Source organism: Zootoca vivipara, chromosome Z2 (genome assembly GCF_965207765.1).
Source record: "Zootoca vivipara chromosome Z2, rZooViv2.hap1.1, whole genome shotgun sequence".
Classification (NCBI taxonomy): Eukaryota; Metazoa; Chordata; class Lepidosauria; order Squamata; family Lacertidae; genus Zootoca; species Zootoca vivipara.
This window is the reverse complement of record NC_142585.1, coordinates 13647796-13667398: the sequence shown is the minus strand read 5'-3', so window position 1 is coordinate 13667398 and position 19603 is coordinate 13647796. Positions and strand designations below refer to the sequence as shown.

At 44.8% G+C, this 19603-nt stretch overlaps 1 long non-coding RNA gene across 1 annotated transcript; it reads left to right on the top strand.

Annotated features, from left to right (window-relative positions):
* The first annotated feature begins 6057 nt into the window (after positions 1–6057).
* On the top strand, positions 6058–18334 carry LOC148686566 (uncharacterized). The gene is made up of 2 exons (XR_015948651.1): positions 6058–9241; positions 18105–18334. It is a non-coding gene; the product is annotated as an uncharacterized LOC148686566 (long non-coding RNA).
* The last annotated feature ends 1269 nt before the right edge of the window (positions 18335–19603 follow it).

Genomic DNA, 19603 nt, shown 5'->3' with positions numbered 1-19603 from the left:
CTCGCCTCTTACTCTCGCGAGATGGCCCACCGCCGCTCCCTTCCCCAACCCCACCTCTCGCAACTTCGCGTTCGCTTTCGGCGCAGTGGTTGAATGTGGGGCGGGGCGGTGGCGACGATGGCAACGCGCTCCGCTGCCACGTCGTCTCCTCCGACGAAGCTGTCCTTGTCGCCATTCGTCCGGAAGCTCCGTAAGTCCTCCAAAGCCCCTCTCCCTTTCTGGCTAGAGGAGACAAGCGCGCTGGAGCCGCAGCCGCGGCTTCCAGGGGCGCCGGAATGAGCGGCAGAGGCAGGGCTGGCTGCTGCTGCTGCTTCTCCCTCTCGCTCGCTCGCTCGCTCTGAACTACCCAATGAAGGGTTGCTTCGCTGGGAGGGATCAAAAGAGCAGCGAGGGGTGTGGGAAGGGAGGGGGTAGGAGAAATACAACAGTGGAGAAACTGAGGTCGGGCTGCCTTTAAATGGGAGTTTTTTAAAAAAAGGTTTCAATCCAAGTGGGGGGGGGGGAGAAGGAAAAAATCAACTCCTCCTGATTCCCGAGGAAATCAGAAGCAGATTTCAAGACATTTAATCACACACAGGGTGTCACTCTCGTGTGTGTGTGTGTGTGTGTGTGTGTGTGTGCATGTGTCTGGAAGAAAGTTATGCCCGGCCCCTGCCTTCCTGGGTTCGCCTCCCTCCCTCCCTCCCTCCCTCCCTCCCTCCCTCCCTCCCTCCCTCCCTCCCTCCCTCTTTTTCTTCTTCCACCTCCTTTGCTCTGCCTTTTCGGTTCTCTCTGTAAAAGGGAGCTCCTTTTCTAGCAGAGGCTGGCTAGCCCACCAAATCTATTCCGTGTCAGTTGAAAAGTCTCCCTACCTACTTGATCTAGCCAGGCTCAGGCTTGGGTGGCTTGATCAGGAGGGAGGAAATGGACTCCTGTACCTTTAAGAGAGGGGAATTTCAGCAGGTACAGCTTTTTTTTTTCTTTACGCACTTCTCCTAAAATGGACACCCGCTGCCTCACGCTGCACGGGAAATGCTTTTTGCCCCTGGGTCCCTTCACGCTCTTTTGTGGCGCTGAACCAAGGCGGCGACCCCCCTTCCCTTTCTTTCTTTCTCTCTCTTGCTCTTATTCTTTCTTTCCCTCTCCTTCCTTCCTTCTTTATCTCTGTCTTCTCTCCCTCTTTCTTTTTCTTTCCTTCTTTATTCCCTTCCTTCTTTCCTACTCTTCTTTCTCTCCCCTCTTTCCTTCCTCTCTCCCTCCTGCTCCCTCTTTTCTTTCTTTCTTTCTTTCTTTCTTTCTTTCTTTCTTTCTTTCTTCCTTCCTTCCTTACTTCCTTCCTTTCTTCCTTCCGTCCTTCCCATCTTTCTTCCTCTCCCTCATTCTTATTCTTTCTTTCCCTCTACTGTGCTTCCTTCTTTCTCCCTTTCCGTCTTCTCTCCCTCTTTCTTTTTCTTTCCTTCTTTATTCCCTTCCTTATTTCCTACTCTTAATAATAATAATAATAATAATAATTTATTATTTATACCCCGCCCATCTGGCCGGGTTCCCCCAGCCACTCTGGGCGGCTTCCAAAAAAAACAAACAGAAATTCTAAAATACAGAAATCCATCAAACATTAAAAGCTTCCCTAAACAGGGCTGCCTTGAGATGCCTTCTAAAGGTCTGGTAATTGTTCTCTTTGACCTCTAGTGGGAGGGCATTCCACAGGGTGGGTGCCACTACCGAGAAGGCCCTCTGCCTGGTTCCCTGTAACTTGGCTTCTCGTAATGAGGGAACCGCCAGAAGGCCCTCGGAGCTGGACCTCAGTGTCCGGGCAGAACGATGGGGGTGGAGACGCTCCTTCAGGTATACCGGACCGAGGCCGTTTAGGGCTTTAAAGGTCAACACCAACACTTTGAATTGTGCTCGGAAACGTACTGGGAGCCAATGTAGGTCTTTTAGGACCGGTGTTATGTGATCTCGGCGGCCGCTCCCAGTCACCAGTCTAGCTGCCGCATTCTGGATTAGTTGTAGTTTCCGGGTCACCTTCAAAGGTAGCCCCACGTAGAGCGCATTGCAGTAGTCCAAGCGAGAGATAACTAGAGCATGCACCACTCTGGAGAGACAGTCAGTGGGCAGGTAGGGACTCAGCCTGCGTACCAGATGGAGCTGATAAACAGCTGCCCTGGACACGGAGTTGACCTGTGCCTCCATGGACAGCTGTGAGTCTAAAATGACTCCCAGGCTGCGCACCTGGTCTTTCAGGGGCACAGTTACCCCATTCAGGACCAGGGAGTCCTCCACACCCACTCGCCTCCTGTCCCCCACAAACAGTACTTCTGTCTTGTCAGGATTCAATCTCAATCTGTTAGCCGCCATCCATCCTCCAACCGCCTCCAAGCACTCACACAGGACCTTCACCGCCTTCACTGGTTCTGATTTAAAAGAGAGGTAGAGCTGGGTATCATCAGCATACTGATGGACACCCAGCCCAAACCCCCTGATGATCTCTCCCAGTGGCTGCATATAGATGTTAAAAAGCATGGGGGAGAGGACAGAACCCTGAGGCACCCCACAAGTGAGCGCCCAGGGGTCTGAACACTCATCCCCCACCACCACTTTCTGAACACGGCCCAGGAGGAAGGAGCGGAACCACTGCATGACAGTGCCCCCAGCTCCCAAGCCCTCTAGACGGTCCAGAAGGATGTTATGGTCGATGGTGTCAAAAGCCGCTGAGAGATCCAGCAGAACAAGGAAACAGCTCTTACCTTTGTCCCTAGCCCGCCGGAGATCATCGACCAGTGCGACCAACGCAGTTTCAGTCCCATGATGAGGCCTGAATCCTGACTGGAAGGGATCCAAATGGTCCGCTTCTTCCAGGCGTGCCTGGAGTTGTTCCGCAACCACTCGCTCAATCACCTTGCCCAAGAATGGAAGATTTGAGACTGGGCGATAGTTGGCCATATTGGCCGGATCTAAAGATGGTTTTTTAAGAAGCGGTTTAATAACCGCCTCTTTCAGCGGGTCTGGGAAGGCTCCCTCATGGAGAGAAGCATTTACCAACCCGCGAAGCCCATCGCCCAGCCCTTCCTGGCTAGCTTTTATAAGCCAGGATGGGCAAGGATCAAGGAGACAGGTGGTTGGTTTCATTCGTCTAAGCAGCCTGTCCACATCCTCGGAGGTAACAGATTGAAATTGATCCCACAAAACTTGACTAGACAGGACTCTAGCACTCCCCCGCCCCGGCCCTGCTCCCACGGTGGAGTCTACCTCTTCCCGAATCTGAGCGACTTTATCTGACTCTTCTTTCTCTCCCCTCTTTCCTTCCTTCCTCTCTCCCTCCCACTCCCTCTTTTCTTCCTCCCTCCCTCCCCTCCCCTCCCTCTCCCTCTCCTCAGAAACATAGGATGCTGCTTTATACTTCTGGCCCTTAAACCCTGGAACCAGGAGAGCAGCTCCAGTGAGTCAACCTCAGCCAGTCCCTTTGGTGAAGGGTGGTGGCTCACTGGCAGAACATCTGTCCTGCATGCAGAAGGACCCCAGCATCTCCAGGTACCAGTAGCTCTGCAAATCTCCTGCATGAAACCCTAGCGAGCCTCCACCACCCAGTGCAGTTACCAAAAATCATTTTTCAATAAATTGTACAATAATTGTACATTTGAATATCTACTTGTCATTATTCTGACTATGTTTCTGCTTTCAGAGCTAGTTATTACTTACATTATTACAAAAAAAAAACCAGTAATAATTGAATGCAGTGACAATAATTTATGATAATAAAGAGTGGGCACATAGTCCTACAGATACAACTGGCCCTTTGAGGGTGACCAAACTGCTGATGCGGCCCCTGATGAATTTGAGTTTGACACCCCTGTTCTAATGCAAGTGCCAGGGAAACCCCAGCCAGATGGGATAGGTAGAAATAATAAATTATTATTGTAAATTTGTGGGGGAGTATTGTTTGTGGGGGACAGGAGGAGGGCAGGTGTGGAAGACTCCCTGGTCCTGAATGGGGTAACTGTACGCAGCCTGGGAGTCATTCTGGACTCACAGCTGTCCATGGAGGCGCAGGTCAATTCTGTGTCCAGGGCAGCTGTCTATCAGCTCCATCTGGTATGCAGGCTGAGACCCTACCTACCTGCAGACTGTCTCGCCAGAGTGGTGCATGCTCTGGTTATCTCCCGCTTGGACTACTGCAATGTGCTCTACGTGGGGCTACCTTTGAAGGTGACCCGGAAACTGCAATTAATCCAGAATGCGGCAGCTAGACTGCTGACTGGGAGCGGCCGTCGAGACCACATAACACCGGTCTTGAAAGATCTACATTGGCTCCCAGTACATTTCTGAGCACAGTTCGAAGTGTTGGTGCTGACCTTTAAAGCCCTAAATGGCCTCGGTCCAGTATACCTGAAGGAGCATCTCCACCTCCATCGTTCTACCCAGACACTGAGGTCCAGCGCTGGGGGGCTTCTGGCGGTTCCCTCATTGCAAGAAGCCAAGTTACAGGGAACCAGGCAGAGGGTCTTCTCAGTAGTGGCACCCGCCCTGTGGAACGCCCTCCCACCATATGTCAAAGAGAAAAACAGCTACCAGATTTTTGAGTGGCTGGGCAAATCCAGCCAGATGGGTGGGGTATAAATAATATATTATTATTATTATTATTATTATTATTATTATTATTATTAACAACAACAAACACTGATTTTTTTCACAGAAAGCTTTTAAGGAAGAGTTTAACGAGCATCGGTTCAGGGATGACTTCAGTGCTACTGAAGCCTTTCAAAAACAACCCCCCTCTCTTTCAAGCTGTAACTCAAGGTGGCATGTGTAAGGTTTCCACATAGTCTTCTATTCTTCACTAACCAGACTCAAAGCTGCTTAGTTTCAACAAGGTGGCTGCATCATGTGCCTTCAGACCCACACCCTGAGACATTTTGCTGCAGGAAACTAACACATTGGATTCCTTCCAGTTTTATGCATCTTTGAAATGCAAGATGCTGTGTTAGGGTTTAACAATTGCTATAGGGGAGTAGGTGGGGCTGCTTCCTACTACATATGTATGCCAGGGTTCTGCTCTGCCTGAACATGGAACCTCAGAGCAGGAGCAAGAGGAGCAGAGCCCCAGTACATCTGGTCTCTGCATCAGCTCCCTGGCTATCTCCCAGACCTGCCTTGCCACCCATAGGGCCACAGGAGGAAATGACAAGCCAGGCATGAGTTTCAGTGCTGCCAGGGAAGTGCAGGACTAGCTGCGCCGAGGCTGCTCAGGAGAAGGGGAAACATGTTAATGCCTGGCTGGATCTGGTCCTAGCTGGGAGCCAGGAAGAGGTTGGAGTCTCCAGTTCTGATATAATCTGCTTCACTGTTGAAGCAACTGATCCTTTAATGCGCTGAGCCTCCTTGAACTGGAAAAATAGACTCTGTCTTGGTAGTTCAGGGTCCATTTGTATGACTGGATTAAATTTGCATCTAGTCTGAGCAACTCCTATTTCCTACCCAGCACTATATTTAGTAACTGAGGCACATCCGCCTTTGTCAACATCTTTGACTCCAGAATGCCTTTCCTCCTTGATGGCTTGCTTCTAATGTTCTGTGCCTTACACAGCAAACAGCCTGAAGGGATACCTCTCAGCAGGAAAGTTAAACATGCCACTCTCCCTGGTTTGCTTGTTTAATTTTGCTTTGCTAGGAGTACCACAGCATATGTTCACATTTACAAAGAGGCAAGGATCTCTTTAAGATGGGCCTGAAGTCTATGGAAATCTCCCTGGGTTTATTCTCAAAAAGAGAGCTGGAATGTGCCAAGATAATATTTGGCTACCACTCCATCCTCTATAGGGATATCAGTTCTGAAGGAACTGAAAAATGGAATAAAATGAAAGAAAAAGTTGCCAAATGAGTCTGGCTCTGTGTCTTGTTTCTATCAATGCTGGTGTTTCTAGGCTCAGATATCTCATTTCCTGGCAAGAAAGGGGAGCTGTCCAGCAGGGTAAGTGACAAGTTTTCAAAAAAGATGACTGAGTGATTCCAAAGAGGTCTTGGGCCAGCAATGCCCACTGTGATTCTGTATCAAGGAGTCTTAGAATCTTGTAAAAGAGCCTGCTGCACTGGTCAGAAGACTATCTTTAAAAGATCATGACCATACTGCCATACTGCCATATCCAATGAGGTTACCATGTTGCCATAGAGATAAATGGGTGGGCATTTGTCAAATCAAACCATTAATACCCCCTACAGGTACATTTAAAAGGCCATAGAATGTTAATCAGCCCAACACCTGGTAGAAGAGAAAGGTTTTTGCCTGGTGCATAAAGTTATGCAATGAAGGTGACAGTTGAGCCTCCCTGGGGAGAGCATTCCACAAACAACAAGCCACCACAGAAAAGGCCAGTTCTCATGTTGTCACCCTCTGAACCTCTTGTGAAGGGTGTACATGAAGAAGGGCCTCAGTTGATGATCACAGGGCCCATGTCAGTGTAGTGAAGATGATTGATTGATGTTCTTCTCCAACCTAATGCCCTCCTGATGTTTTGGACTAACTTTCTCATAATCCCTAGCTAGGTAGGCCAATGGTCAGGGATGATGGGAGGTGGGGTACAAAACATCTGGATGGTACCAGGTTTGGGAAGGCTAGATTAGTGTGCTGATCATCCCTCACACCTAACCACCCCCACCCCACCCCCCAAAAAAGAGTTCTGCTCTGGTTCCAAAGCTTGCCTCCCAGCATTCAAACACAACTTTTGACCTAAATATTGTCTGGCATGCCCTGTGTTAGTTTCACCTGCTACAGCCATCATTTTACTCTACCACTTTGGGAGTCAGCCTGCTAGTTTTGATTGTTCTCTATGATGAGACATCACAGCAATGAAAATCACCTTTAAAGCCAGTTTTAACAACAATTGATTGTGGCCTTATCTTTAGCCATGTTTTCAGACTTGCTGCCAACTCTTTGCAGGTGTTTGTTTATCTTGATGAGATAATACTCTACGGACACCATCACACAGGTCTGACAAATTGGAAGATTGTGTAATTTTCCAAATTGTTTCCCCTTCAGGCAAACAGCACCAAAAGTAGATAGCAAAAGGAACAACTTTGGATAGTTTGATCTATTTATAGGCTTATAAACAAGCAGTGTTGTGTTTCATGTGGCCTATTGAAGCAGACGTGCTTTCCCTCTCCCTGTTTGTACCCTGTGGATGTTTCTTGTTGATAGTGTCTTTGGTTGGTGCCTGTTGGTACCTATATTGGGATTGTCAGTTTGGGTAATGTCAATTGGAACCTATGGAACTGAACATAAGAAGCTGCTCATTATTGTCTACACTGATTCTAGTCAGAGAGGACATTCTCAGCCCTACATAGAGATGTTGCGGATTGAACCTGGGATTTTTCCATTGCCACTCTGGGCGGCTTCCAACAGAAAAATGAAATAAAATAATCTATTAAGCATTAAAAGCCTCCCTAAACAGGGCTACCTTCAGATGTCTTCTAAAAATCTGGTAGCTGTTTTTCTCTTTGACATATGGTGGGAGGGTGTTCCACAGGGCGGGCGCCACCACCAAGAAGGCCCTCTTCCTAGTTCCCTGAAACTTGGCTTCTCGCAATGAGGGAACTGCCAGAAGGCCCTTGGTACTGGACCTCAGTGTCCGGGCAGAACAATGGGAGTGGAGACCTTGAGGTATACTGGACCGAGGCCATTTAGGACCATTTAGGGAAAAGTGGAAAGGTGTGAATAGCCTCTGATGAATACTTTGCAAGCCATTCCACTTCCAGTGGGGTGGATAAGAATTTTGACAGGCTTAGAATAACATAATATACCTAATCATTGGGTAAATGCATTCATCAACTCACCCACCCACCCACCCATCAATCTATGAAATCCTAATCCCTAAGTCAAGTGGACAAGGAGTAGGCATTAAAAAATAAAGGCTGTCTAGCTTTTAAGGAATATAATAGTCCCTTCAGATATTGAGTTAGGCAGGATGGTTTGGTTTAGTGGGATCTAGAGAAAGATTTACAGGGACATTGTACACCAGGGAGAAGAAATGGAGGCCATTTGAAGCAAATCTGGTGTTCTGCAAAGTGGCAATGTCACTGTTGAGTGTTTTTGAGGTCAATAATGGCCATCTTCTGTGAGTCATTGACCTGCAACAGGTTGGTGGACAAGCCAGGATACATGGTCCTGACATTCCAGCTTGCTAGGCACAAAATGATTTGCTTCTCTCCTTTTTTGCCTGATGCAGAAGTTCAGACCATTTGTTGAGTGAGACTCTGAGCTCCAAGCACACATTGAAGCATGCAGTCCATGGCAGGTCAGCACTTTATTGACTGCTTAAGGCAGTCAGTTGCTGACCAGTGAGACACAATGATCTCCCCCACAGACAAAGGCAACCCATAGTGCTCATACCTTACGGCAATCAGGTTGAGCTTATAACTCGTAACTGCTGCCTCCCATGTTGTTTTTGCTGCATGTGCAGCACTGAAGTGACCTCCATGTGGCACAAACCTGGGCAGTGTGTATGGAGGTGCTAGGCTGCCCAGACAACAAGACCCTCGGCCTTCCTGATGTGGTGCAAAAGAAAGCAAACAACACATTTGGCGCCAGTTTGGCTGCAGGAGATGCTGGAAGGAGGCATATAAGATGCCATCCAACTGCTTTAGGAACTCCATTCTGGATTTGTGTAAGGTTTACCTTTAGCCTTTTCTTCTCCCTACGATAAAGCCTATTCTTCATAACAAGATAGATATTCAGGCCAGTTGTTTCCATCAAGCATTGGAAACATACGTGGACTAACAAAATGTCACCATGAACCATCATAGTTTTGCTCATGAGTTTTGTAAAACCATGGAACTTATTTGGGCAGCTGTTTCAGTATCTCTGTGCTGCAGGTATTTAAAAAAACTGCACCCACCAACAATGTCCATATCTATAGAACAATTTTCAAGAATACTGATGTCCACCTGCTCTATAGCATCTGGTTACACCCCCTTTTAAGCTTTCTTTCTTGAAGAGTGATGGTTTTGCATGAAATAAAAAATTGTGTTTACTTATTTGTTTTCCCCTTTAAAGCTTTTGAGCTGATTGCACTTGTTGGAGTTTGCTTAACTTTCTTGTTCTTACCATCTCTTAGAATGAAATCATGCTGACCTGCTTTATTGGAACATTTGCAGGCTTGTTTCAAGATCTTTCTGCAATAACACTCAACATGCTCAGGTGCTGAATGAAGTGAGCTTTGGTGTCTAACATTTCATCTTGTCCTCAATGACCTCCACTACAAAGCCAAAAGTGAGTTTTCTGCAGCAGCATCCCAACAAAACAAAATTGAAAAATCTACAGAGGCTGAAGAGTCGGCATGCAGGGTGGTTTTTGTTTTTTTGCTTTTTACTTGTCCTCCGTTACCTAGAGTGTGAAAATAATTGTCTAAAGATATGCCCATTATTTTTTATGGGATAGCAACTGTGAAATTCTGACTCATACTAAAGTGCTTTTGCAGAAGGCCCAACATGAGTATTATTAGCACAAATATCAGGCCAGCTTTCTTTGGCCTCTAGTCTAAGGGTGAATTTGAAATGCTTGTCAAGAATGGGCTGAGTATAATCAGTAGACTTGGTGGAACAATGAAGCAACTAGACATGTGGGCAGAGTAATTTCTGATAACACATCACTCTAATTCTAAAATGTTCAAGCTAGATAGCTTTTAAAATGATGCTCTTGACTCAGATGCAACAAAAGAGGTCTCTGTGGTGCAGTGCATAATGAATTCAGCTACAAGAACAATCTGAGTTTGAAATCTCTCTCTCTTCTCCCTTTTTTATTACAAAACTTTGCAGTACAAAGCTATAAGTGGAGAACTGCTCAACACCAAAATAATGTCACAAATGGGTCTGTGACTGCATCATAAAATTTGATTGATTGAGAATAATTTAACATTTTTTCTCTTTGTTACAAAGACCCTTTTCAGTGGCTTATTGTTGAACACAAATACCAGCAAATTTAAATACTGGCCCCCACAAGTACCAACCTGTCAATTGTATTCTTAAGTTCTATTTCTGACCTGACACACTATTATTTCCCCAAAAAATGAAACATACTTTGGTGCATGGAAGGGGAATTTCATATTATTTTTCATAGTATAAAAAATGAAATCATGCCACAGAGCAAAATATGATTCTGGTTATGCTAGCTCTTTGATCACACTTATCTGATGGGCAAGTTCCTTTGCTACTGCTACCTCTCTTCCTTCTTTTTCTCTTTCTTGAAGTCAGGAACAAAATCAGCTATAGAGAAAAGAGAGCATTCCAAATTATGTATTGACAAGCACATGTTTCTGAGTATTGCTCTGCTTATGAAAGGTAGGTTTCAACGGTGCATAGGGTAGAGGTTCTGGCTCAGTGGTAGAGCACGTGCTTTGAATGTAGAAGATGCCAAGTTCAGTCCCTGGCATCTCCAGATAGATCTGAGAGGACTTCTGCTGAATCTATGGAGAACCACTGTCAATCAGTGTAGATCAGCAGGTGTGGAAACTTTTCTGGTTCAAAGGCACAGTCCCTCCTACCGTAGTAACCTTCAGCAAATGTGGGCAGTGCAATGAACGTGAATTTCAGCTTTGTTCAACGAACTAGTTCCTATTCTCCCCCTCCCATTTTTCCCCTTCTGTTTTCTTTTGGTGTCGTCTGCTCTGGGTCCAGGGACTACACACATAGGAAGGTGGTGGATGGGTTGTGGAGGGAACCTGAGTGAGAGGCAGGGAAGGGAAGAACTATCTCCCAGGGTGAGATACAGGGAGAAGAAAGAAAAGCTCCCAGAGGAGGGCTTGGAGAGTCCACCATTTTTCATGTGAGACAAGATCTACCTTCTTCAAAAGAGGACTCTTAGTCCCCTCCCCTTCTTTCTTTTTTCTGCTTTTATTTAGATTAGTTTCTTTCATCTTACTGTATTAAAAAACCTTTAATAAATTTTTTGATACCAAAATAAAGCCTTCCTCGTGCATTTCAACAGATAGATACTTGCAACCTGGGGATACCTGCAACTTGGGGGAGGGGGTCAAATATTTTATGGGGGGAGGAACCCTGGCCCCTAGGAGTTGGCTCCTATGCTGGGCAGTGTTTCAGTGTACATAGAACTAATTAAATGGGTTATTATGAGAGAAACTCAGTGACACAGAGGCACAAGTTAAGGGAACAGCTACCATCAAGTGATTCAGTACAGAAAGCATACCTGCCAAGTTGCTGTCAGAGAAATAAGGGACCGGGCGGAAATAGCAGACCGGAAGTAGCGCTGCCGCCATTTTGGAACTGGGCAAAGCAGCATCAAAAGTCACTTCTCAGCATGCTCCGCCCAGTTCCAAAATGGCTGCCGCGCCAGAATAAACTGGGAAAAAACATAAAAAATATGTTTTTTCAGCTAGGAACAGCTGGAAAAACGGGGATTTCCCGGGGAAAACGGGAGACTTGGCAGCTATGCCAGAAAGTAGGGGGGGGGTCAGAGAGAATAGGGAGTTTAAAGAAAGCTAGTTTAAATCAAGTTATTTGTTTTATAATTCTTCTCCTTAATCCCCAGTGATAATTAACAGCACTCGACAGGAGCACTGACTTGGGCCCCAGATTGTGTGTGCCCATCGGTGCATGAAGTAATGTGACATCCTGCCCTATGTTGCCCCATGATGTTGTGACATCATGGATCATGCACCACAGCAGCACCTGGGGACCCTGAAGGTCGTATCTGAGGCCCTGCGAGGCCTCAGGTGCCATCTCCAAGGCCCCACAAGGCCTCAGGTGCCACTTCCGTGCAACTTCCAGTGCTTCTTGAGGCACCACAAGTTGAGTCAGAGGCCTCGCTGTGTGGGTGCTGAGCATTACAACAAAAATGGTGTGGGTGCTCCGGCCCCCTATAGTTGGCACCAATGGCACTTGGAACAGGTACTAGAGGCAAATGTGGGTGGAATTGATGCAAATGTTATCTTTTTGCAGTAAGGTGCACACACCCCTTTCTAGCTTCCACCCAGGCAAGCAAAAAGCATTCTAGAGTTGAAGGACACATTCCAGCCAGCATAAAGACTCATGGTGGTTGTGAAGCAGAGTCAATGAGGGGTATGGCCTGGGAAAGTCTCAAGAACCTGACAGAGAGGACTGGAGGTCCACATTCACGCCCCTTCTTGAAGCTTCCCACTCTGGGGCTAAAGGTCTGTGCTTTCAGCCATGAAATCTTCAGTTCAAATCTCACCTTGGTGGTTAATTTGCTAAATGGCTTCAACTAGCCATCACCCCCCCAGCAATAGGCCTAGGGCTGAGTGAAAATGACCTCCCGAAATAGTTATTTGTGTGTCATGATTTTTGTGGGGAAGGATTTTGTCACATATCCTTTGATAATCTCAGAAATTATCAGATCTTTCCCCTCAAAAATCCCTCTTAGCAGAATTTTCAGCTCAGTTAATGTTCAGTAGAAATCTATTATACAATCTTGCTGGTGCTTTTGGGAGAAAGTAGGCAATGGACTAAGGAGAATAATTCTATGCCCGGGCATCATGAGCCCAACCAGACAGCACTGTATATGAGATAAAGTAGCCATTCGTGACACATTATTTTGGTTCGAATTAGGCCACATCTTTATTGATTACAAGGTAAGGGGTTTGGGCTTAAGCACTGTGTATAACCTGTACAACCAACCTGCCTGCTGGTTGATTCTCCAAGGTGTTGAGCCAGTGGTAAGGGACTCCTATGACTAATGTCAAATAGATTCACACCTTTGGAGGAGTGCAATGGCCTTAGTCACCATCTGGGCTTCCGGACAGGTGCACCTCCTCCAGGATCCCTTTAATAGGATATCCTGTTCCCTTGGAGGGCCAGACAGAAACTTATAACCTGCTCCCCAGCCACCCGTGACCATGACTAAGGCTTTTACCCAATGCCTTACCCGCCTAAGTTGTGACAATTGCTATGAAGCATGCAAACTCGCCCAGGCTGACCAACTGACCTGAAGGTAAATTCCTCCCTGGCCCTGAATGCAGCAACTAATGTAATCCATGTCAATGCCGTGGATATAAGCAATGTCAAAAAAAACAAATGCTACTCCCAGTGATGGGTAGGTGCCAGCCTAACTACAGGGATGGTGGGTCAAGTGAGAATGCAGTGACAGATAAGAGGCCAACGTTCTTTTTATTCCCAGGGAGCAGACCTGAGTGAAATCCTCAAGGAACTCAGTCCGATCCACCCCCTGAATGTGATTAGGTCCAACTGCTATTGGTCAATCTGCAAGCAGACCAAATTAAAAAATTTCCCAGCCTGTGAGAGAGGCTGTTGCTTCTCCTACTGGCTGCGGGATCCGGCTGATGGGTCGGTGGAGGATGTGGGGCAGCACGGTGCCACAATGCTGGGTTACCAATGACCAGTGCTTTTTTTTCTTTTAAAAAAATGTTTAGGGGTACTCTCATTTTGATTCAAGAAAATCATCATTTTATAGTTCAAATCGGGAAAAATAAATACAGTAAATGGGCAAAAGTACAAAGATTCACAAAATGTTCAGGGGTATGTGTACCCCTGTATCCCCCCAGAAAAAAAGCACTGCCAGTGACGATATGTAGAAGACTAGAAAGAGTAAGGGCCCAACCTACTTCTTCCTTCAATATTAAAATAATATAAAGCTATATTAAAATGGGATCCACAATTGTGCTCAAAATTCATGAATTCCAAAATTGGTCACGATGGGGATTTCACTAAATACTTTTCAAGGGAGAACTAATGTTCATGAGGAGCTCAAAAAAGAAAACATTCCAAACCTCAGAGAAAATTGTTCTCTGACAAATTTTGAATCAGGACTATACATACCTCCCTTTTTCCGTCACTATAATGTAAATAATAATAATGGTCTTCTTTACAGGTTTGTTTAAATGATTACTGAGAAATTTGTTGGGTCTAGTTTTGATCTTTACAACCGATAAACTGCTTTAAGTACATTTTACTTTCAACCACACTCCCCCCAAAACCCCCACAATCACCCTCCCAACCACCCATAAATCCAGTTCTTTGTTTCATGTATGAATCTGTGTTTTTATCTTGTTATATGATTGCAAAGTTAGGAAAACAATAATGTTAAAATTGAAGGGGAGACATACAGAACCTTCATTACAGTCATTGTGTAGTAGTTGCCTGAAGACATGGTAAGCCCTATTTATTTATTTTGTTAAGACACTCTAAAATTGAATAAAACTGCCGTATATAGCCTTGCTATTTAAATTGGTTGTAGAGTATTTATGTCAATAAAGAATGAAATGCCATTTCAGATGCAACATTGGTTGACTAAGACCCCTCAGATTTAAGTAATCTTCATCACATTGACAAAGAGAGCAATTAAAACTAAAATCCATGACTAAATTGCCATTGGTTCTAAGTAGAGTGAATCAAATTACATATTACACTGCATTATACTGTAGGCTTATGTGTATTTTAACGGTTTGGCTCCTACCCATTCATCATCAATAGACAATCAGGAGATAAATATGTCATCAATCCAGAATGTGTACAATATAAAATTAGCAACCATAGGGAAAAAAAATAATCTACTGCTTGGTCAGAAGAAAATTGCAAATCGGTGAATGTTTTAATTTCCCCTTTATTGTTCTATATACACTCGAACGGTGTGTTAAGAATGGCAAGCATGTCTCCCTTCTGATTTCCCCCCCATCATAAGTAAGTCACACAATCACACCTTTAATCATGAAGTAATCAGATTTTGCTTTTTCTCCAGTCCTTATTCTGGGAGACATTTTTACGATTAATTACATTTCTATCCCACCTTTCATCTAAGGAGCCCAGGGTGGTGTGCATGCTTCACGCATTTTATCCTCATAACAACCATGTCAGGTAGGTTAAAGTGAAAGTGTGTGACTTGCACAAGGTCTCTCAGTGCACTTTAAGTCTCGCTAGGAATTTGAAGCTAGCTCTTCCAGTCAGCTGGTGATAAAGTTCCATTTTCCAGGAAGTACATGTTCAAATCAAAAACACGAATAAAAAATTAATTGCTCAATTAGTCGGACTCCAATTATATAAATAAATATTATAAATCAAACTCATTGAGGAAGTAAGTGTGTGTGTGTGTGTGTGTGTGTGTGTGTGTGTGTGTTATAGCATATAATAAAACTGCAATACTGTCATCACACTGCAGTCTGCGTGGACACCAATGGGCAGCCAACACAAACTGTAGCCATAGCTGCCAAGTTTTCCCTTTTCTCGCGAGGAAGCCTATTCAGCATGAGGGAAAATCCCTTTAAAAAAGGGATAACTTGGCAGCTATGACTGTAGCATAATGACAGAACAGCAGGTGGACAGCCCAGACAAGCAGAGTGTGCAGGAGGTGAGGCAAGCAAGCAGAGGCAGGTAGAAGGTTCATGGCTCAGGAGTTAAGCAGAGGAACACCCAGCAACCATTCTGCTCTGCTCTGCTGTTCCCCCATTAACCGCTACTACTGGCCGTGGGTGCAGGAAGGGGTTGAAGGGGAGAAACGATGGATGGAAGTGAATGAATCTACTGTAGCAGCAGCAATCCCTATGTCACAGCCACTGCTGGGAAGGAGTGGGGGTGTTTGGGGGAAGGTAATCCGTAAAGGGAGGGGAGGGGGTTGGAGCAAGCGGTAAGGCGTTTGGGAGTTGGGGAACCTGTAAAGGGGAAGTAAAAGGAAGGGGTTGGTTGGCAGAGGATGAAGAGGAGGCAGGGTTGGCAAGCAGCGTAAACAGGTGCATAGCCCTAGTATTTGTGAGTATCCATGCATACAGAGGGGTGGGGCTCATCCACACTTCCACTTTTGTCATGTACAAAAGCATGAATGCACAGTTTTCCCCTTGCCCCACTCCTTCCCAAGGGAGAACCATCTTTTTAGCAATAGTTCAGAACAAATGGCAATCTGGGGGAAACCGAAATTGCTGTTTGCTCTGATTGAGTGCTAAAGAGCAGTTTTCCCTGGGGGAATTCAGCGGGACAAGAGGAAGTGTGGAAAAACCGAGAGACAGGGAGAAATAACATAAAGTGGCGAGAAGCAAGAAATTGCATCCAAAATGTTTAATTTGTTCAGTCAAATGTTAGCCTTATGTGGCATTGGATATAAATATACCTACCCAACAGACACAAACTATTACAAAAAAAAGGGGAGGAAGAAAATCAGTCTGAACTGGTAAACAGAATTAACATGTTAAAGAGCCCTGCTTTCTTTTTCCCTAAGTGTTTGCCTTGTTTATGATTATACTGGTTTATGATTATACTATACTTCCACTGAGAGTGGAAGAAAAAAATTCTATCACACAATTTGTGTAACCATATCATCAAGCAATTTCTTCTGCCTTCCTTTTCATTCATTTCTTTGTGACACTGATATCTCGGCATTATATATACACAGCTTTGGGGTGGGGGAAAGTATAATTTCAAAACATTTAAAAAAGGGGAAATAGCAAGGCAAAAACTGATTGTGGGCTTTAAACAGCCCCATAATAGTGTATTTCCTCTCTTGCCTCTCAAATTTCTAAGTAGGAACCGTCTCAATTCTGCTATCTGAACTGTCGCTTCCAATTCTTTATTGCACGATCCTCGGTTTCTTGATTTGGAAGGGGATGAGAGGCTTTGGTGATATATTATTCTGCAAAACTATTTGACTAAAAGGAACTAGCACATGAAAGCTCCAGCGTATTGGACTTTTCCTAGTATGTTTTATTTAAATGTGGATGTTGAAAATTACCTGCTGATTGCTCCTATCATTGTAATATTTCTGACTTATGTTTACAGTGCAGAGACAATGGAAGAGAAACGGGTATTATTTGTTTAAACAAAGTCTGCAAAGCAAATCTTGAGCTACAGTCCATATGGAATGAGTCCTCTATAAACTTCTCCTATCCCCTTGAAATTATTATTTTTTACTTTCACACAGCTCCTATTTAAATGCAGCATGTAGCGGTGATGCGATCTTAGTAGGCGTTGCGTGTTTAGACCTTTAAACCTCCCCCTATAAATAAATTCAGACAAGACTCAAATTTTGGTTTGGTTTTTGGCAGAATTTATGCCACAACTTTATTGATTACATCAGGTGAGTGGTTGCATAGGCTCTGGTTCAACTAGCTCCCTGCACCCTTGCAGGTAGCGCTGACCCAGAGCTCCATCATAGGTCAGCCTAAGGTGAACACCTGGAATGGCGGAAAGCCGGGGACATGCTATGTCCACCACCCTGAACTCAGGCATGGGCACAACCCCTCTCAGGGTTAACCAAACCATTGAGTCCCTGGATTCCTTTAACAGAATACCTTTCACATAGGGATGGCAAGAGCCTATCTGCAACCTTACAAGTAGTAATGATTTGCTATGCAGCAGGCAAAACCCAAATGGCATCAGGCAATCAGCCAAGTGGGGAAAATTCCTGCCGTGCCCCTGTCCCAACAACAGATGACACACGACGGCATAGCAAGGTCAAGCGCACAAGCCCTAAAAGTAGGGAGAGGTGGGCGGGTGTTTCGACGTGCATGGGCAGATATAGGTCCCTTGATCAGTTTGGCTAGTGTCCCATTGGCCTGGTTCAACCCAGCATCAAGGGACCTACCAATAGGGTGTTGTGGCTATTCAATCATACCCAGCCACAACACAGGGTTCGGTTGTCAGGTCACACTGCAACATGTGCCCTCTTTAAGGGAGGACACGATTTACCCCACAACCATGTCAGGCGATGATATATTTTGTGCAGAACAGATCAAGTTTGCCTTTACAGATTTGCAATTTTAGTCATAAGAACACAAGAAAGGCCCATCCAGTCGACAGTCATGTTCTCACAGTGGCAAACCAGTTGCCTGTGGACCTGAAGGCAACAAATTTCTCCCCAGTTGTGATTCCCAGCAACTGGCATTCAGAGAAGGCAGAACATAGTCATCATGGCTGGCAGCCATGAATTTGACAAAAAAATGAAAGAACATCTAACATATTGAGAGGAAGAGAAGGCAGGCAACTTGGCAGCCAAGTTATTAAGAAATGGAATCTCTTTAGGATGCAATGCTATAACAAAACACAAGACAATGCTGAACCATAATATTATTGTATCTATTACCTATTAATAAAATTGTATCTATTATCACCTAGGCCTGGAAAATGTCTATCTTACATTTTTGTTTCAAATTAATTTACAGCACTTTCCCATAACAGCCCCTTGAAGAAGAAGAAGAAGAAGAAGAAGAAGAAGAAGAAGAAGAAGAAGAAGAAGAAGAAGAAGAGGAAGAAGCCATAACAGAATATGCAATGACTGCACACACAGATTTTAAAAGAAAGGGTTGTATCCAGAGGACTTCGGATTCAGCTAGACTGATAAAGAAAAAGTGATTTATATGTATTGTATGTGTGATAAAACACTGTGCTGCAAGATGGTGATGTGGAGTCCTGTTTTTCCTCTACCTGTTTCCCCTGTTTAAATTTACACCGCTATAAACTGAAATGCTTTTTGGGTGTGTCTAGATCCAGCCTTCTTCTCGGAGTATTTGAGTATCCCCACTGATTATAATAAACCTAGGTTAGTTGTGTCCATTCTTCTCAATGGGTGTACTTTAAATAGTGCCAGATACCATCCAGAATAAATAGGGTTGCAATCTGAAGCATGCTCAATATGAAGTGACTACACTGAGTCCAACAGGATTTAACCTCTGAGTAAACATAAGCAACAAATCTGAGATTACTGTAGAAACAGAGCAGAATAGAACTGGGATTAAAATAAATGCAGATAAGTTTGCCCACCCCTGATCAAACTATGCTCTGGTAACTGTCATGACCCTTCAGGGTTTAACTGGCATTTTATTAGAGCTGCAATGTTTAATTGATTAGTCAATTAGACCCAATTGATTACAAACATTGTAATCAAGTAGAAAGGTGTCGTTCATTAATCATACAGCAGATGTAAACCAAAATTTTGTTGTTGTTTTAAACTCAGATACATATAAAACCACCATGTGAGAAACATCTCATTAAAAGGACCATCCACTCCTGTCTGATCCACCTGGTCTTCACATGCTGCAAAATGGGGTGGCCAGGTTCTAAGTTGGTAGATGGATTTTTGCACACTTTAGAGGAGCCATCACTTCAATTAAGTTCCATACGTAGGCTTTATTTAAGATTTAAACCCCTAATTAAATATACACCAAGAAGAAGATGCTGTGTTTGATGCTGCTGGGTGCTGCTTTGTCAACAGGCTCTGAATAATGAACATGCTGGTCCTGCAGAACACTGCAAAGATCAGGATTCAACCTTCCACTCACCGCTGTGGAGCAGAGAGCTTAATCCTGTTGGGCACTGCTTTACTAGCACATTTCCTGCAAGGAACATGCTGGCAAAACAGACATGGCAGGGGCTGACTTCCTCCCCCACCTGCTGCTGCCTAACTACCCTGCCTTTTGACAGCCCCAGATAGTTCCATGTGGACCAAGCTGGCCCAGGATGAACAAGAGATGTTATAACCCATCCTGCTGAATCCCAGGGTAATCTGAATTGACGCAATTCAGTTTGTTACCTGGGATTTGGCCAGATCTGGTGCGCAGTGCTATCAAAAACACCCAGCAAATAGAATAGCAGCATAGTAGGAACCAGGTTAGTCTAGGCTTTTCATGGGAGTGGTTCTTTTGAGTTCTTCATTTGGGGAATT